At 38.7% G+C, this 19,990-nt stretch overlaps 1 protein-coding gene across 1 annotated transcript in view; it reads right to left on the bottom strand.

Annotated features, from left to right (window-relative positions):
- The window catches only part of tmem200a (transmembrane protein 200A), a 29,183-nt gene extending 10,913 nt beyond the window's left edge, over positions 1-18,270 (bottom strand). The window contains exon 1 of the mRNA XM_023278800.3: positions 17,288-18,270. The gene's annotated coding sequence lies outside the window, so the exon portion shown is untranslated. The remainder of the gene's footprint in view (positions 1-17,287) is intronic.
- Positions 18,271-19,990: the final 1,720 nt, after the last annotated feature.

The following is a 19,990-nucleotide window of genomic DNA, read 5'->3' as shown; positions in this document are numbered from 1 at the left end:
ACTCGTGGGAAAGTTTCAAGCTGTTGTCGATCTAAAGTAAAGATAAATTCAGCAGCTGCTTTGCTTATGTCTTGCCAGATGTTTTCCTTGTCCTTAGAGCTTTGGCTTCAACTGTATTTAGAGCTACAGACACTGAAACAGCCCGTTGAGAATAGGACATGTGGAACTTTTATTTTGTAGTTTTTTGTGTGTAGTTTTGTGTCTCTTTTTAGTTCTTTTTTTGTCTTTTATTGTTTGTCAATTTTATATTGTTTTTGTAGTTTTGTGGCCACGTGGTGTCTGTGGTGTTTTTGTGTCCTTTTATTTTTGTCCTAGAGTCTCATTGTAGCTGTTTTGTGTCTATTTGTGGTTGTTTTGTGTCCTTTGTGGGCTTTTATGGTCTTATTTTAGCTAAAAAAATATCAAAGAACATTCTGGGGACATGTGGATTTGTGTTTTTTTGTAGTCATTTTTGGTTCATGGTGGTTATTTTGTGTCCCTTTGTAGTCCCTTTGTCTTTTTGGTAGTTTTCTAAGTCTCTTTATAGCTGTTTTGTGTATCTTTGTGGTTCTTTTGTATCTCTTTATGGTCCTAATGATACTTTAGGGGTTGTTTTGGCCTTTTTGTGGTTGTTATGGCTTTTTTGTAGTCATTTTGTCTGTCTCAGGTCATTTTGTGTCTCCTTGTGGTCCTTCATCGTCTCACTTTGAGATAAAAATGTAAAGACACATTTAAATGACATTAGTTATCTCTTGGAAAGTCACCGGTTGCCAGTTTGCTTTCAGATTTTTCAGTTCCTCCGTGTTTACAAAGGATCAAGCAGATTTAACATGGGAATGAAAACAGAGCTGTGACCTTCATCTGTCTATTATTTTAATTCATCTCCCTTTCATTTATTTATTTTTTTGCTTCCACATCCTCGTCTTGTCTTATCTTCTAGGAAGCTCTATCTGTAAATCTCTCCCATCCACCCTCCCTCTAAATGTGTGCTAATGCATTCTGTTTGTGACCCTGAATAATTTTTCCTTTTCTCTCCACCCTCAGCTTACTTTCTCATCTTCTTCCTCTTTGTTTGTCTTCCTCCTCTCCTCCCCACTCAGCCTCTGTCCATCTATTTTTAATCGGCTCTAATTTTAATTTAATTCTCTTTGGTCACGTTCCTGCTCCTTCTCCCTCCCGTTTCCTTCTAGGTATCTCGAAGCTTCAAGACCCAGAATCAGACAAAAGCTTTTAGAGTTCAAACGCCAGACGTTCTCTTTCCACCTCCACCCTCGGTTCTCCTTCTCACATGTTAATGTGTTTTTCGTGTCAATCATTTTATTGGTGATTCTGCTGCAGGAAAAGTGCTTCACCGCAGATGGTGACTCACACAAGGACAAACACATGCAGCCACTTTCCTCAAATTTTCTGAGCTCCCTCTGCTCCATTCTCTACTTTTTGTGCGTCAAACAGGAACCCACACAGTGTTCAAGAGAGATTTCCTCCGTTTAGGAGAATTTAGATGGCAACAAGAAGAGAAGAAGAAGAAAGGTGCAACTCTGAATCATGACAGTACAGATAAAAACATGAGTCAGTTGGTTTATATCTATGTGGTCACAGTGTGTCTCTTTGTGGTTGTTTTCTGTCTCTTTGCAGTCCTTTTTGTAGTTTTTGTGTCTCTTCGTAGATGTTTTGTATTGGTTTGTAGTCCTTTGTGTTTCTATATGGTCCTTTTGTGATCATTTTTTGTGTCTGGTCATTTTGTGTCTGTTTGTGGTCCTTTATTATCTTAGTTTGAGGTAAAAGACACATTCTGGGGACACGTGAGACTTTAATTTTCAATTTTTCTGTGTCTTTGTAGTTGTTGTGTTTCTCTTTGTGGCTTTTCTGGGTCTGTTTGCTGTTGTTTTGTGTCTTTTTTGATTTTGTGTCTCTTTGTGGTAGATTTATGTCTCTTTTTAGTCCATTTTTTGTCTTTGTGATAGTTTTGTGCCTTTTTTGTAGCTTTTTGAAACTGTGGCCACTTTGTGTCATTGTGGTTGTTGTGATTTTCTTTGTTAGCTGGTTTGTGTCTGTGGTCCTTTTGTGTCTCTTCGTAATTATTTTTTTTCTCTTGTAGTAGTTTTGTATGTATCTGTAGCTGTTTCCTGCCTGTTTGTTGTGCTTTTGTATATCTTTTTGGGCATTTGTGTCACTCTGTGGTCTTTTCAGCCTTTCGCGATTGCTTTTTGTGTCTTTAGTCATTTTGTGTCTTTGTCATCCCCTCATTGTCTTATTTAAAGACACTTTCTGGGGACACGTGAGACTTTCATTTTGTAGTTTCTGTGTCTGTTTGCAGTCATGTTTTGTGCAGGTTTTGTGTGGAGGTGATGAGTGACGGAGGATAGAAAAGGCCCGACAGTGAAAGGGAAAAGCTTTTCAGTGCCAGTGTTAAAAGGGAAAACAAGCTGAGTGTTTTTAACAAGTGGAGCAGAAAAAATAAAACCTGTGCTACAAGGATTTCTGCATTGATCAACTAAAATGCAAAGTTCATATGTAGGAATCGAGATCAAAACTCTACATGATATCAAATCTGCACATTGGAACTGATTGCATGCTAAGTTTTGACTTGCATCTCTCAAATCTTGGCTACCTTTAGCTAGATTTTTTTCCCTTGAAATGTCTGTTTGAAATTTTTTTTTTTGTGTTTTTGTGGTCATTTTTTGCCTCGTATTTTTTTTTTTTTTTAAGTCTTTCTGTGGCCATTTTACGTCACTTTGTGGTCTTTTTGCCCTTTTTTGGTCATTTTGTGCATCTGTGGTAGTATTATGGCTCCTGTTGTCCTTTTATTGTCTTATTGTGAGGTAAACATTTGCAGACACACTCTGGGGATATGTGACACTTTCATTTTTTATGCTTTTGTGTCAGTGATTTTGTGACAATTTGTGTCCCTTTTTCAGATTTTTTGTAGTAATGTCTTTTTTAAGTTTATTTTTTTTAATCTCTGTGGTCATTTTGTGTCTTTGTGGTTATTATGTGTCACTTAGTGGTAGTTTTTGTCTCTTTGTCATTTTTATGTCTCTTTGTAGCTATTTCGTGACTCTTTGTGGTTCCTATTCTCTTTTTAGTCCTTTTGTGTCTATTTTCAGTCCTTTTGTTTCTCTTTCTGCTCCTTTTACATCTCTTAAACCATAACTACTTTCTGTGCTGTGCATGAAGAAACATGAACTCTCCATCAACTCCAAGACGACCCAGATTACCTACCGACCTTCACCAACTGAGACATTAATTCAGCCTTGCGAAACAACCTTGGACCACTTTCCTTATCTGTCAGTCTTTAAGAGCAATATGCACATTGAGTTCCTAACCAAATGATGAATGATAAATAAAAATTCAGCATGACTTCATGTTTTCCATTAGATGAAACAGCATACAACCAGGTGAAAAAGCAGTTTCTTTGTGCATCACTCTTAAAAATCAGAATGAATTTCTTGCAGGTAATGTTTATTTTTCCTAATCTCTGTTTGAAACCCAGCAGACTCATAATTATAAAACTGTGGCTCTTAGTATGCATATGAATATACAGTTTGAACCTTGATATTATCTATATTTGTCACAGTTAACATTGACCTGGGGTGGCTTTTCTAACTTTTGTGTGTTGCTGTGTTTCTTGTGGCGTGTATAAACTCAGTCACCTCAACGCCTCCAATTCATTGTCTATGCAAGCAGCTGTGCCTTGAATTCTGTTAGCGTTCCAGTAGCAAATTATTTCAGTAGATGCGTTTGCACCTTAACAACTCCTCTTTTGCATAAAGTTGAGGTCTAAGCAACTTTATGCAAATAAGGGGCTTCTAAATGCGACTCTGGAAACTCCTGGGAAAGTTTCAAGCTGTTTTCGATCTAAATTAAAGAGAAATTCAGCAGCTGCTTTGCTTATTTCTCACCAGATGTTTTCAGAAACTGATTTTAGTGAAAATTTAAACAACCTCTTTAGAACAGAACATGTGAAACTTCTTTGTAGTTTTTTGTGTCTGTAGCTTTGTCTATTTGTAGTCATTTCCTGTTTCTTTGCGGTTATTTTATGTCTCTTTTTAGTTCTTTTTTGGTCTTTTATTGGTAATTTTATGTTGTTTTTGTAGTTTTCCCCATCTCTTTGTGGCCACGTGGTGTCTGTGGCCTTTTTGTGTTCTCTGTAGACCTTTTTGTCCTTCTTGAGTCTCATTGTAGCTGTTTTGTGTCTGTTTGTGGTTGTTTTGTGTCCTTTGTGGGCTTTTATGGTATTATTTTAAGTAAAAATCAAAGTACATTCTTGGGACATGTGGGTTTGTCTTTATTTGGAGTCATTTTTTTATTCTTGGTGGTCATTTTGTGTCTCTTTATAGTCCCTTTATGTCTTTATGATAGTTTCTAAGTCTCTTTATAGCTGTTTTGTGTCTCTTTGTGGTTCTGTTGTGTCTCTTTGTTGTCCTAATGATGTTTTAGGGGTTGTTTTGGCCTTTTTGTGGTTGTTACGGCTTTTCTGGAGTCATTTTGTGTGTCTCAGGTCATTTTGTGTCTCTTCCTGGTCTTTCATCGTCTCATTTTGACACACATTCTGGGGAAATGAGGCAGTAACACATTCATTTAGAAATTTTTTTTTTTTTTGTGTGTGTGTGTCTGTAGTCCTTTTTGTCTTTTGAAGTAAATTTTTAAACCTTTTTTGTAGTTTTTTGAGTTTCTTTGTGACTTTTGTGACAGTTTTGTGTCTGTAATTATTGTTTTTCTCTATAGTCCTTTCTGTCTTTTTTGTGTTGCTTTGCAGCTGTTTCGTGTCTATTTGTAGTCATTTTTAATCTTTTGTGGTCATATGTGGCCAAATGTCATGTTTGTAGTTTTGTAAGTTTCTTTGTGGCTTTTTTATGGTTGCTCTTTGTCTCTTTTTGGTCCCTTATTGTCTTATTTTGAGCCAACAACTCAAAGACGTGTTCTGGAAATGTTACTTTCATTAATTTGCAGAAAATGGGAACAACATAGAACCTCTGAGGAAACTTAAAATGAAGATAGATTCAGCAAACTGCACAACTTATTTCTCACCTAATATGTTTTCAGAAACACACCTTGAGCATTTACCTCAAGGAAAAGCCACGATGATGACAAAGACACATTTGTTTTCTGCTCCATTATTGGGTGTGTAAAACTACCACATAACTATCATCAGACAACATACAAATGCTGCAAAATGCACTGCTCATTTTCCATTTCACTGCTTTAACCAGCACTTTCCTAAATCAGTGTTTAATGAATAATGAATTGGCCCTCGTGTGAACACCTCAGGAAGGACTAAACTGATGTTTATGTGTGCATGCTCACGGCAAGACAGGAACTGAAGCAATTTAATCTTCCTCAACATTTCAAGTGGAGTCATTTTAAGCATAATTCTGCCTCTCGGAGCTGTAACACCTCCTCTGAAATTCTTCTGCAGGAGCATGATAACAGCATGTAATCTATAGGAGACAGCACGTGATGCATTGTCCCTATAGCAACTACATCCGCTGCTGCTAGGGCGACACGTCACTATAGCAACCACCAGCTGTGTGCACAGGAATGACAGGTATATCATTAAGGCTGTATCCTATGAGGAAAAGGGGCATTTCCTGGCGTAACATTGAGATTAAAGGGCAAAAACAAGAATTTATGTCGTCACAGCATGTGGCAGTGTCACTTTCACAGAGGTGTGATTGAGAAGGGGAAGGACGCTGAGTAGAAAAGAGGCATGAAGGGAATCAGCAAGTGGGATGATATGAGAGAAAGAAGAGGGGGATGGTGAGAAGGAGACTCCAGGGATGATTTTTTCTTGCACTCGGCTGTTAATTACATCTTGTGTATGCTAAAGCGCTACAAGATGCAGAGAAAAGTGAAGCAGGCAGGTGGAATAGAAGCAGCCGGAGGGGGGAAAAAACAGAAAATACAGGAGGTGTTCTTTGATGCAACAAACTCCAGAGACTTTACTTTTCGAATCTTGAAACATGCTGAGAAAAGTTTTGTGTCAAATGACTCACTTTCAGCGCACTGCATCCCAGCACGTCATGTAATGTGGACACAGATGGAGGCAGAAAGAAGGAAGCAGGGATGTAATGAGAGAGGAATGAGCTGCAGGATAAAACTGGAGCTTACCAGGGAGGGAAAAACTGGCATTCGACAGTGTACGTCTCTGATTATAGTTACTGCGGGTCATTTGTTTGTGTTTCTGTCATAAACTGCTCTTCTGAGGTTACATGAGGTCGACAAAAGCTTCTTTTGTTTTTCTTCCTGAGCCGGATTTAATGGAGGCTCAGATAAACCATCCTCCTCCCTCCTGCTGCTGGAGTTAAGGTCACCTGCCAGAACATCACAGATCTGGGAGTCATGCGAACAGGACTGTCCTTAACAAACAGAAAATAGTGAAAAGCGTCCCTTGTTTTTGAGGCTACATTTGGTTCAGAATATTAAAAGGCAGCTTTATTGTCTGGAAAACCACTTTGCACAGGGTCAAGAGGAACAATGTGATCCGTTTACAACCTGTTCTTGACACTGCACGCAGCTTGAAATACTGAAATGAAGATGCTGTAGAGCTTTTTAGCGCTCAGGTCAAAGTCAAGCGCTTTATTTCCACTGTCGGGTGCAACATTACAAATCATGCTGGTTAAAAAGAGTGTGAGCGAGAGGATTTAGTATCACGTTTAACCGTTACTTTCATTTAAGTGAATTAACAGAACAGTAGAACAGCCGCAATTTCAAATTACATCCAATAAATTAGAGTTTCCTCTCATATATTAAATGTAATACTATTTGTTTAAGTACCAGAGCTTGCATGCATGGATACACTATGGCCTGTTCTGAAGGTTATGTAACAACTGTTCCTACGGTGGCAAGTCTGCATACATTAATCAACTATAGCTGATTACATGACTAGATATAGCATCTAGCTAAGTGGTATTAAATGATGCCATGGAGATAATAAAACCTGATGTCTGACCCCCACCACCCAACCTTAAAGCTCTGGGCTGAGAAAGTCCCTGCTACTGCAGATGATGAAGAAATACATATCAGAAAGCACTTAGTGCAATTGTGCAACTGTTCCCTCCTGAAGTCAGCAAATCATCAAACGGAGAAGAAAAGAAAAACAGGCGGAACATCATCCTATATGTAGCTGGACTGTCTAAGAAACTCAAAAAGGATTTTTCCAAACACAACATCCCAGAGCGCTTCAGATCTTGCACCATTCTGAGACAAAAACTGGTTTATCTTTAGGATAAACACCCAAACACAAGCTGAGCCACACTGTATTTCATCTCATATGATCACATTTTTGGAAAATGCACTTTAAATAAATACAAAAGCATATAAGCACTATTAAAATAAACTAGGATAACAAAGTAGAAAACCAAACTTATCTACAACCTGATACTGATATCAACTCACCAACAGAGCACAAAGGAAATTCACATTAAACAAATGATGCTAGTGCAGTTAGAATGTAAACAATCCAACTCTCCAGTTATTTAAAAAGTTTGTCTTGTTGTAGACGAATAGTAGTTTTAGTTTTATTTGGACAGACATCATAAATAAAGTTAATCCACTCATCCATTGTTAGTATTTCTGGTTGTAACCACTTTAAAGAAATGACTTCCCTTCCAGCTGCACTTAGAATCCCAAATAGATACCTGATTAGCATTAGTGGTAAAATTACCTGGTGTCTAATATAAAATTAAATGTCAAGCCAGATGTGTGCTGTCTTTCCATGTTTACTGGTTAACATTAGCTACATAGAAAAATATATTTATTCCACTGTGCTGCTCAACATTTTTTAAGGTGGAATGTTTTCTTGCTTTGCACCTTAAATGTCAATTGCTTTTATTGACTCTCTTGCATTACATACACTTTGATGATGACTGATACAAGATGATGATGCATGACACAAGCTCTTAAAAGTTTAAATGAATTTCAACCAGATTATGTAGGAAGATTCTGTTTCTTCAAGAGATGAAAAAATGGCAGTGTTTTTCCAGTTCACTATAGTATAGTATGGTATGGTACAGTACAGTATCGTATAGTGCAGTATAGCACAGTACAGTACAGTGTGCTGTGGTATCGTATAGTGTAGTATAGCATAGCATAGTATAATATAATATAATATAATATAATATAATATAATATAGTACGGTACAGTATAGAGGTGTCACAATGTACCACAGATAGTGATTTAACAACTAAAATATTCAAACCATGGTGATAAAAATAATAAACTTGTTCCAGTACACAGTTTGTGGTTTGTAGTTTGTCTCACATTGTGGAGGTTCTTTGACATAATTTGGTTCTTGTCAGATTTGTTCAGATCTTTAAACCTGCACACTGAATAAATCAATGTTACATAAAGTTTTGGCTCATCACGTATAGTAGAGAGAACAGTATACTGTAATACATCTTATAATTTAGTATTTTTTCTGTGTCAGCTGGCAGATTGTGATGGGGAATTTGGAAACTGGAGATGATAATACATGTGTGTCAAGGCTTCAACGTGACTGATGCACGATGAGCTCTGCAGCAGGAACAGATCTGTTTCTTTTCGACTTCTTCTTACACTTCCTGAGGTAGAATTCTCTGGTTGCTTTTCTGCAAAGATCAGAGGTCAGATTCAGCAGCACAGAAACACCCCACAGCTGTTCAACCAGCTGCTACTTTATTCTTTATGAGCCGCTGTTTGTTTTGCAGGGTATTTGTTTAGTGTGGGTCAGTTCCCATCGCACACGGTGTCAGTTTGCTGCTTTTTCTTTTCACCTCCGGCTTCATCAAGAGTCTCTAATGCACCAAAAAGTTAACGTCGTCCACCAAGAGATCCCCGACATGAGGACAAGAAATAATAACCACAGCAACACCTGTGGACACCATTCTTGGGATTTTTGATAATAAACCCCAATCAATCATTTTGTTAGATGTTTTATTTATTGTATTTTGTTTGAATAAAAGAATTGAATTAATCTTTCAAAGTTCTAACTCAAATATTCTTACTGGGGCTGCTGTGTTGAGGTTGATTGGTTGGTCGATATGCTCTCATTGTTTGGACCATTGCTGGTGTTTTTTTCATAAGGGAAATAGCTCTACAACAACAGATTTCCAGGATTAATCTATTATTTTTGGCTGCAGAAGGAACAAACTATCTGTGGACATCCCCGAGTTTTTAGAACTTGGAAATGGTTCAACCTAACACAGACTGCAACTTTGCTAAACTTTACTCAAAGACGACTTCAAACTAATGACCAATTCAGGATTTATGTGTCTGTTTGACATGGACGGTTACATTTCCCTTCAAATTGAATGCAAAAACACATAAAACAGCAGCTGGTTACAGATTACACAGTAGCACAACATCGGTGATTATTCCTAATGTTTGCCGGGGCATAGTGGGTGAACACAGCACAGGATATCTAGAGAAATAAGGATGTGTATTTTAAAAAAAAAAAAAAAAAGCTGTGACTGCATGTTTTACAGGATACAGCAGCTGCTTTCAGATTGGACTGTGGGGTCATTCCAGAATAGGAGGAGGACATTTTACGTCCCACCCATTAAATTTCAAATAATCCATGTACAAAATACTAAAACCTGCAGTTGCTATGTAAGTGTACTTGTCCTGAGACCAAATCTAAAAAAAAACTAGGAGAAAGGTATGTTTAAAAATATCTTTTAATACCACATAAGTCTAGAGTTCCCCATAAAATTCCATTTTCCTCTTGTCCCACCCCACTGATGACCAAATTGAATCTCAAATAAAACAGAATGAAATGTAAATCTCCTTTGTTTGATGTTATTTTTTCATTCAAGTCTCTTGTAATTGTGGGGGAAAAAAATTCATCAACATAATTTTTTAAATAACGATTATTTTGCATGGAACGTGTGTCCCACAACAACCCTGTTAGCATAACCTTTTTAGCTGGTAGAAGAAGAAGAAACCAGTGAATCGCATGATATGCTGGAATTGACATCATCAAATAGTTTTCCAAAAGAATGGGTAGAGCAAAGCTATGTCCTCTCTTCTATTTTTCAGATTTTCATACATTGTATGAATGTCTCACTCTATCTAATGCAACCCTGTTATGCATATAATCAGGATAAGACTAATTCTTTTTACTTTCATCCATCAATAAGTTTGTCCTCTTGGTCAGCAGTAACAGCTAGCTAAATGACTAGCTTCTACTCCTGAGAAAAGCTAACATTAGCATGGATTAGCAACCCTGTTACTGCGATTAGAGTAGGGTTAGTAAACAACAAATAAAACATTGAAGCCCAAATGTCCTCCAATTCTGGAATGACCCTGTAACTCCGTGTTAATGCGATTATTCCTGAGGTGCGTTGAACCCAGTTAGCGTACATAGCACAGGATATCTGGAGATTTTAGAACTTCCTGCTGTGTTTGGGCTCTGCTGATGGAAACCATGTGCAAATCTAAGCTCCTACAAAGTCTGACCATGACTACTACTATTCCAACTTTGTTAATGAAGAATTGTAAAGGCGTGGATTGCTGAAATTCAGGTTGGATGACGAAATTTACATCATGTGCACCCTTGCGGATGCAAACACAGTAGTATCAACTGTCCTAAACTGACATTGTTAAAGAAGTGATTCTGTATTTTGTTCTGTGTTTTATTACTCAATAGTTCCTGTGCTGCATCACCAGTTGATATATTTTCAGAAATCAGATAAATATGCGCAGCTGCTCCGAGTCTTTTCTTATCCTTTCAGGTTAACCAGGTTTAAATGTTTAATATGCTTCAAATGCACGCTTTTAATGTTGATCTAGAAATAATTTAGGCCAATTAGGCTGCAGGTAGAGTCACTCTGAGGAACATTTAGTTCATCTACAATAACATGCTGATTTTTTCCCCCCGCAACCCATCGGTTGAAGAGAGATGTGATATTTTGCAAAATAATTACGAGCTCCTGCAGAACATGTGACAAATGACTACACTGATGCTCTGTCTGTGCACTAAACCTGAAGCCAACAACTACTTGAGGAATAAAGACTCAAGGCAGAAGGATGAAGTGAGTCTGATTCTGCTCAAATGTAACACGAGGAGGCACAACTTCAGTCGACCAAGATTTTCATTTTATTTTCTTTGGTAAAATCAATAAGGATTAAATGAATGAAAGGAGTTACTCTGCTGAACTTCTTGCTTTTGTCAAATGAAAGACTTGTTACATAACGGAAAACTAAAATCAAAAGGTCTCCGCCATGCAGTCTGAACAGAAGGCTTACCAAAGCTGGCCAAAGTGAGCAGATTTAAAAAACAAAAGAAAAAAGCACGAAACAAAAATTAGACAAAGTGGCTGGCTGCACAAGGTCAATATCATAAAATAGATTTTGAGTGCAATTTTGGCTGAATCGAACCAGACATGCTCGGCTTTTTCTAACATTTTCACATTATACTGAAAGCTAAGTTTGTAGCTTTCAGAAAAATTCAAGTTTTAAAGATTTAAAATGATACCACACATCCAGCGCTTTCACACTTTATAAAGTTTTACTCATATTTACAAACATTACACCTGAAAACATAATTACTCCTGTTTCGTGCCATGTCATCCATCTCAACATCCACTGAGATTTTGCTTATCTGATGAATTTGATCTTTCTGTGAATGAGTTTTCATGCTCCAAATTCTCATTAATAATCTCAGGTATGAAAGAAGCAAAAGAAAATTGCAGGGAAAACAATAAAATGTGCAAAAAAAATTGAATAAAATGCCCCCAAATACAGAGATTCTGATGTGCACAGGACTAATTTGCAGAGGAATTTGAACTTACATGTCAGATTTGCACTGGATTAAGACCACAGACGACCTCTGCAATTATTCTAAGTCACTAAAGGTCTCCAGGAATTTCTAGTCCTGTGTGAATAAGGATTAACGCAGCTTTTGACCTTTGCTTTTATTGAAAGCGAGCTCGGAGTTACACAAGGTCACAAAGGTCTATTAGCAATAAAAATGACAAAGATGTAGTGAGTTTTTTTTAACGCCAACAAATGAGTCAGTTTGTATCAAAACGTACAGTCGATTTTGAGCAGAAGCTTGAGCAATTGTGCATGAAAGAAACCCGCTTTCATCTCATCATGTCTTCCAATGTCGAGCTGCTTCACAACATTTTTCATCCGTTTTATCTGATGTTCTTTGAAGGGACCAGATAGAGTATCAGAAGAAGAAAAAAAAAGATCAAGCAGAGGAGGGGGAAAAAAACAGATGACAAATGTGTGTTAGTGCAGCGCTTCACTCCTACAGACTCACGGTCAGGAGTGACTCATCTGTCTGGAGAATATGTCACTTTGTGTTTTCCCGCTGACCTTTCGGTAGCACATTTTCTGATGCGGTGTCAGATGCTGCACCTCCCTCAGCATCTTCTCCTTCCTCATTATTTTGATGATACATGCTGCTTTTTTAGAAAGGAAAAAAAAGCGTCTCGCATCCTTCACGCTGAATCAATTGAATAAAGTTTTAAATTGAGTCATGGGATGCTCGTGCCAGGCGTGTGTGTGTGCGTGTGCATGTGTTTTTGTGTTTGCTCTTGAGGAAGCCCCATGTTGATTCCAGCTAAATTACTCATTCTGCCTGATTATCAGTCAGTCCCCCACAGTGATCCTCAGGCAGGAGCTGACCTCACATGCCCTGCAGCGCTGCTAAAGCTGGACTCCTGGGACTTCTGCAGGAACCACATTCTACAGCAATCATAAAATTCTAATATTTTGTTTTCATCAGCAATTTTTTTCCACTGTCAGATCCGTTCTGGAGCCTCCACGAACAAGTCTGTCTGTGATATCTTCGGGCTGACAGAGGTACCAGAGAGGCATCGCAATAGGATAATCCAGCTGTTAAGTGTGATATCTGTGAAGGAGGATTAGCCGACACGTCGCCCAACCTCCTAATGATGCTCAAAGTGCTCACAGATCGGTTCTCGGCGACATGTTTGGCAGCTGAAGATGTCTCATTATGATCCATTTGGCTCAGTCGGTTCCCCTCATCCTGCAAACAGCCCTCAAGGTGAGAGTTACTCCTAATTCAGCATCATTTTGTTCACTCGGCACAATAAGACCAGCGACGGAGCATCTGTTGGTTGAAGAGCTTCTGCACTTGCAAACTGTTCCTTCATTAGGAGGTTTGACCCTCGCAGTTTTTACACTAGAAGGCCGTTTTCACATTCATCACGTCTGGGTTTAAGGCCTTGTGCATTGTAATTTGCATATTCTGCAAATTTTCTGCACGTTTCGGCCTCTAATCTACACCCAAACAGAATTTCAACTACTTAAACCCTTGACGCCTGGAGTTATTTAGAATTCTAGAAAAATATTAATTATTTGTGTTCTTGCTTTCAAGCTGATGCTAAATTAAGTGGAGATTGTTAATTTGTCTATAGCACATACAATAGGTATATAATAATGATAACAGCGATATAATAATCTAAATCCTATTCTGACCTGTCCTACGAGAAACCAGTGTTTGCCAAAGGTTCCTAGGTACTTCTTGAATATGCACAAACCGGCATTAGGGGAATGGATATGCTGTCTTGGCTGTAGTCTGAATGCAAGTGGTATGAAGCAAATTCACGCCGATCAGTGTAAATGGGTTAAATATCTTCTTAACTTTAGTTTTGTTGTATCTGTGTGGACATGTTAAACTGAGGGTTTGTGAACTTTGTGTTATGACTCCGTATCTGAAACAATAGCAAGGTTTGGTCAGCACGAACCTGATACACCAGAGGAGTGTAGTAGTTTCACATAGCTAGACTTTTATTACTCTGTCAAGGAACAGTGGAGTTATGTGACGATCGGTGTACGGTTGTCCATCTGTTTGTCTGTGTGCAACATTACTGAAAAATGGACTAATGGATTTGGATGAAATTTTCAGGGAAGGTCAGAAATAACACAAGGACCACCTGATTAGATTTTGGCAGTGATGCGGCTTATAGTCTGGATCCACGGATTTGTTAAAGATTTCTGTATCACTGTGAGATAGCGGCATGATGTCACTGTAACAATCAATATGTATCAGTAGTGGTTAGCAGTTTTCTTTGTTAACCAGGTTTTCTTCATCAGGCACTGTGCATGCTCCCATAAAAGAGGGCACTTGATGCGTCATGTGAATAGCTATGAACATATATAAAAATGTATTATGGTATCAACTGAGACCAAATGAGGAATGCTGATAAAAGACTGTCAATCATGTAAGTTAATATATTTAATTCCCCATTCAGTATCTCTCAATGCAGCTGCTTATTAATAATACGACAGCTGCACATTAGACCTTTGAAACCATAAACTTTATTTATTTAAACATTATATTTGACATTTAGGTTTGAAATTTAAAAGGAATTTAATGTTACTGATTGAGTATTCTCTGTGATAAATACCAAAAGACTAATTAATTCAGTACCAGTAGTGGAAAATGGTTTTTGGCAGCATATTAGGGCCAAACATAAAAACATATTTATGCATTTTCTGCATCACAAATTGAATACATGTAGGGTCCTGAGGCAACATGTCTACTGTAACTACGTGACTTCATTCAGTGTGATTACTAATGTACAGCTCAACAGGATTGCAAATGAAGCTATTTTCCTCAGGTAAGAATCTGTATTGCTCATGAATCCTCCAAAGCAGGTTATGGGGTTCTTCCCTCAGGACACTGAAAACGCATAAATCTTGCTTCACAGTGCACCACTCAGATGTAGATTTTAAGTACAAATGTGCCAAACATGTCCAAACATTTCAAGAGGCGTTCTCCTCCCCTTCCGCTATTTATGCATTACTATCCCCTAATGGAAACAACAACAACAACAAACCCAAAGCAGCAACTTCACATTGAAAATTCAAAGTTTTGCTTAAAGTTTGGAAGGCTGCTAAGCTAGTTTTTACAGTTTTCACTTTCCTGCATGCAAATGTTGTACCAAAACAATCCTGTTCTTTGCGTTGCCTATAGAATGACTATGAGGGGCAGTCAGACCATTCTACACAGTGCTGAGGAGAATGGTCTGACCCTGTGAGATCAGGTTAGCACTAGCAGTTACAAGTTTTCCACTTAACTTGACTTTGCTGCAACACTTCACCAGGAAACTAGAGCTTCTGCTTCTGCTGTTTCCAGTATTTCAGTGTCTTCAGCAATCGTAGTTAAACGTCTGCAGATGTGATGAAGTGACAGAAAGTTCTTGTCTGCTTTTTGGTAATTCTGTTTTGCTTGTAGTTTATTTCTTGTTTAATATTGCTTGATATTATTTACTAGTGTCTTGTCACCTGATTGAATGCTGTAGTTGACGGTTGGTGTGTTTACCAGCCTGCGTTCCTCATAAAGATCCTGGTTTGTTTAGTTTTTGAGCTTTTCTTCGTGCTTTACTTTCCGTTTTTGATTTTTGGTTAACTTTTGCCTGCTCTTTGTGCTTTTGATTTCCCTCTTGGACTAAAAGTTATTTTTGTATCAGCTCTAATTTTTAAAACTTGACTTTAGTTTTTGTAAATGGCCTCCTGCGTCTACATTTAAGCATTTTTTAAACTGAACTTAAAAACGCAGCAGCATTACTGATTTAATTGATGTAAACTGGCTCCACTTGCTTACAACAGTCATTTTAGGTGGTTTGTGCAGTCTCCTGTGCACAAGTACAGATATTTTGTAAAACAATGGCCATGTAGATCTATATTTTTCTTTTTTTGAACAGAGGAAGACAATATCTTTATTAGTATGGACCGAGATTTTGAAGCTTGAAAGTTAAACACTTTTTTGACCACTGAGACAGCAAGTTCCTGCAATATTTCCTTGTGCTTCTGTAGGTAATTATTTGCTGTTTACTATGGAACATGTTTGAAGCAATAAATCGATAAAGTGTTCAACAGCAAATTTAGTCTCTCTGATTTATGGAACTCAATAATTACAATTATTAAGATGATCCATGTGCAGCACCTCAGTGGCTCTAAATGTTGACTTATCCGCTACACTGGTAATGGACCAGAAATGTGGGCTACAGCCGCATTACTTCATTTTATCTTTAAAACACAGAACTTCTGGTATGTTTACTATTAGTGTTTACACTATTCTGGACTATTTGGAGCCTAAAATGTCGACTTTTGGGTTGTTGGATGGAAACTTTCAGAAACCATGACGCAGACAACAATGTTTACTTTCTGTTGGGTCTTAACTCTTATTACATTAGTTCCCTAATTCACTTATCAAGTGACCATTTCCTGTAACAAAACAAAAACATCAGCCTTGACTCCCAGTGGTTAATTCAACATAGATAATAAATTGCAGGCATTGCTGACCTTGGCTACTTTCCATATACTTTTTCTTTGTACTTTAAATACATGTAACAGCTGCTGCCATCACAAAGTGCTAAAGGGACATAAACTTTTACTGGCTGTAGTTTAAAATACAGTCTGTCTTTGTGCTCTTTGTGGTTCTAACTTGTTTATAGCTGCATGAGATGTAGCTGAGCCGAGGATTGTGGGTCAGAATGACCGGAGAAGCATTTTGGCTGCAAAATCCAACCAGACGCTGTTGGAAAAACTGGTATATTTGGGATACTGCATTTGATATGCTGAGTACAGGGGCATACTATACATTACGGGAAGTATGGATACTGGAATACACTCTTTGGTATCTCTGCTAGCAGCTGTTGTGCAGTTACAGAAATCTCTAGTTTCACTTTTCACCACTGTCCTTTATAGTATTTTCTACAACCTCCTGCTTCACATTTACACCTGCAGGTCCAGTAAATGTTCAGGAGAGGTTTTTTTCCATGTGTGCTACGCACAGAGTTTATTTCTAAGCATTTGTCTTGCCTCAAAATTAAAATGTGACAGTGCGACTGTTGCCTGAGGATGGATTTTACAAGAAACTACTGTAACTAGCACTTCCACTATTGAAAGTAGTTACACAATCACAGATAAAGAAATTTTCCATTGAAGGAGAAGAAAAAGATAGAAAGGAATCTGGAAGCGTACATTTACTTGTTTTTGTAGAAATGTGAAAAAAATATCAAACAGAATGTGGAGTATGGGGGTTTATGACTAAAAGGACACTGAAAATGACCTCTAAAGGCATAAATACTGACACCATGTCTTATTTGCCAATTAAAATATAGAAACAGCAGGATGACACACTGAGGGATCACAGGATCACCTCTTAGATAAACACAAAAAATACTAAAGATTTCAGCAGAAAGATATCAAATGGAGCCACTAATCATCGTGTCAGGAGCCTGTGGGTGATGTTAAACTTTCTTATCCATGAAATATTCAACAAAAGCTCATTAAATATACATGCAAATAAAAAGACAGAGAGGTCAAATACAGCCGAGTGCTTACCTTTTCTTTACAAAAGCAGTGTTTTCACCATCAGGCAGACAGATTATGCTGCGACCTGGAGGAAAGTAAAAGAGCCATGATCCGCTCTACATCCAGAGAAAAGCCATGAAGGAGGAAATGAAGCTGACAGGAGACGGTTCAGCTCCCGTTCAGGGTCGGAACCAACATCCGAGCTGCTCAACGGAGACGAGGGTTTGTCATTTGTACACTTTGTCCGGATCAAACTGGAACCTGAAGCTGCCAAAGTGCCTCTTTTGGAGACTTTATTCGGCGCGTTTTACGCCATATGGAGAGAACGGAGCGTGTGCGCGCTGGAGACAATGGAGGCGGCCACTAATTATTCCTTTTAACGCACTGTGCCTATTTAAAGTCGTCTTGTAATCCCCCCGCAGAGAGCGTATTCCTAGTTTTATTGCGAGAAAGCAGCTGATGAGAAGAAGTCCCTCCTGCGTGGCTGCCTGGCTGGATCCGAGAAATGCGTAAAACTCTCGTTATCCGGGAATCCGCGTCCAAAAACTTGAAAAAAAGCAGAACAATATAAAAAGCCCGATTAGGAAATACCTTTAACACCTTGTTAATGATAAGCAAATCAGCTAAAATGAGTGTTTTTAGTCCTGTGAGGTGGAGACGAGCAGCTTCATCCAATTCTTCCAAAGCGCTTCTACGCTTGTGGGAATGTGAGAAGCTTTAACAGAAGAGAGAGAGAGAGGCAGGGAGAGAGAGCACAGGAGTGAATGGATTGCGTTAGGAAGCGTGTAGTTGTGTGTTTGCATGCGTGTGTTTATGGAAGGAAACAAGGCGCGGTGCCATCAGCTGATGATAAAGAGGAATAGCTGGATGTTTGGGGGGAAACACAACAAGCAAAAAGCAGCATTTTGGTGATATTCAAAGTTGAGGAGATGCAACATTCCCGCACAAATAGCTTCTTTGGAAGTCTGGTCCCCCTTCAACAAGCAAGTCTGGATTCCCTTCATTGTAAATAAACATCAGATGTTCAGAGGTTATCACCCGACTTTTCCAGGTCCTCTGCAGAACAGGGAGAGCAGGGCAGCAGCAAAAACGTTGCAGATGTTGGCATGTGTGTCATTTCCTGTGTTTACATGCTGGAAATGGTTCAGTAGAAATCCACCAGCTGCATGAGGAGAGGTGGAGAGAATGGAATGCAGACATTTGGGCAGATATTTGGAACAAAAATCTTCAAAATGTGAAAGACAGACAAGGAGCTCTTTATTTGTTCAGATGGCTTGTAGGACTGAACAGTTTGGGGGGGAAATGTCGGAATTCTCTGACAGAGTGCATTCAGTTTAATATTCACTCTGACATAGATATAAAGCATGTAATGGAGCATTAACAAAGAAGAAACCATGAACATATGAACTTTTCATATGCTTCTTGAAGGGTACCTTGGCTCGTGTGTGTAGGAGGGAGTTGCATGAATTTAATTCAACATTGGTCAAAGCATTGATCAAAATCCAATGAAGACATGCACGCAGACAGCTGCAGATACCATGTAGTTGCTGCTCTTCTACCTGTAGGAGTCAGTTTCATACATGCACAGTCGCTCATATCTACATATTCTGCACATACACACTACTGCCAGTACGGCTGGACCCGAATATCCAAATATCCGAATATTCAGTCATTGCGGTGGTATCCGAATATTTATTCAGCATCCCTTTGTCCCCCCACCCCTCCTGTCAGACGTTACAATACGATCTCCGAATATTCGGATATTCATCATTAATCGTGCCAAATATCCAGAGTCCAGAAATTGCTATTCAGGCCAGCCCTAAGTGCCATCTGTCATCTACGCTGTTGCCCTTGTAGCATCATTGTTGCACGGACACAAATTTTGAGCTGATGTCCACAATGGAGTTTTCTTGGACTCTCATGAACTTGGAGAGATGACAAAATCTACAACATTCATATTTCCAGCACTGACAATACGAGGGTACTTCCTAAAGCTCTCAACCTCACCCAGACTCAAGGAGCCTAACTTCCATTTTGGGGTATAACAGTATACTATACAGCCTTGTATCACTGTCCACGAAAGCTCAAACATTTGAAACAATCAAATAAAAAATTAGAGGAACGCTTAGAGCTGCTGCTGCTGCTGCTGCTGCTGTGGTTCCAAGACAATGCGTCCGTCCACACAGCATCAGCCATGAACCTGCCTGACCTCCCTGTTTCCCAAACTGAAACTCAATGTGTGGCCGCCATTTTCAGATTGATGAAGACGTTGTGCATGTGGTTGAAGAGAATCTGGAGGCTTGAGATTTGGCCTTCATTAGTGAAGCTAGAACATCGGTAGACCAAGAGCAGTGAAGATAAAGGAGACTACGTTGTGCTAGAACAATCTTTCTCCTGTGACATTCATTGGTGAGATAGAGAACTTTTTAAAATACCCTTGTATGTTACCTCATGGTACCTCTGTGAGCCCTTTTCGTTCAGTGTAAAACTCCTTTCACACAAAAAGCACTCCGAAACCAGTTAATTTCAATGGTTTGCTGCTACAAAGTGCACACACAATACACCAGTCAGCAAGCCTTCAGAAATCTGTGCTTTGACAACTCCATCCAAGCAGTGCGCTAAAGCCACACTTTGTGCTGTCTGAAAGGGCCATATCCCCAGTGTTTAACCTAGAGGGTCCACTTGGGTCCACAATATGTAAATCTAACTATTCTGCCAAGTCTACAAGAGTCA

This window comes from Amphiprion ocellaris, chromosome 12, assembly GCF_022539595.1.
Source record: "Amphiprion ocellaris isolate individual 3 ecotype Okinawa chromosome 12, ASM2253959v1, whole genome shotgun sequence".
Classification (NCBI taxonomy): Eukaryota; Metazoa; Chordata; class Actinopteri; family Pomacentridae; genus Amphiprion; species Amphiprion ocellaris.
The sequence above is the reverse complement of the archived record's forward strand: the minus strand, read 5'-3'. Positions and strand labels throughout refer to the sequence as shown.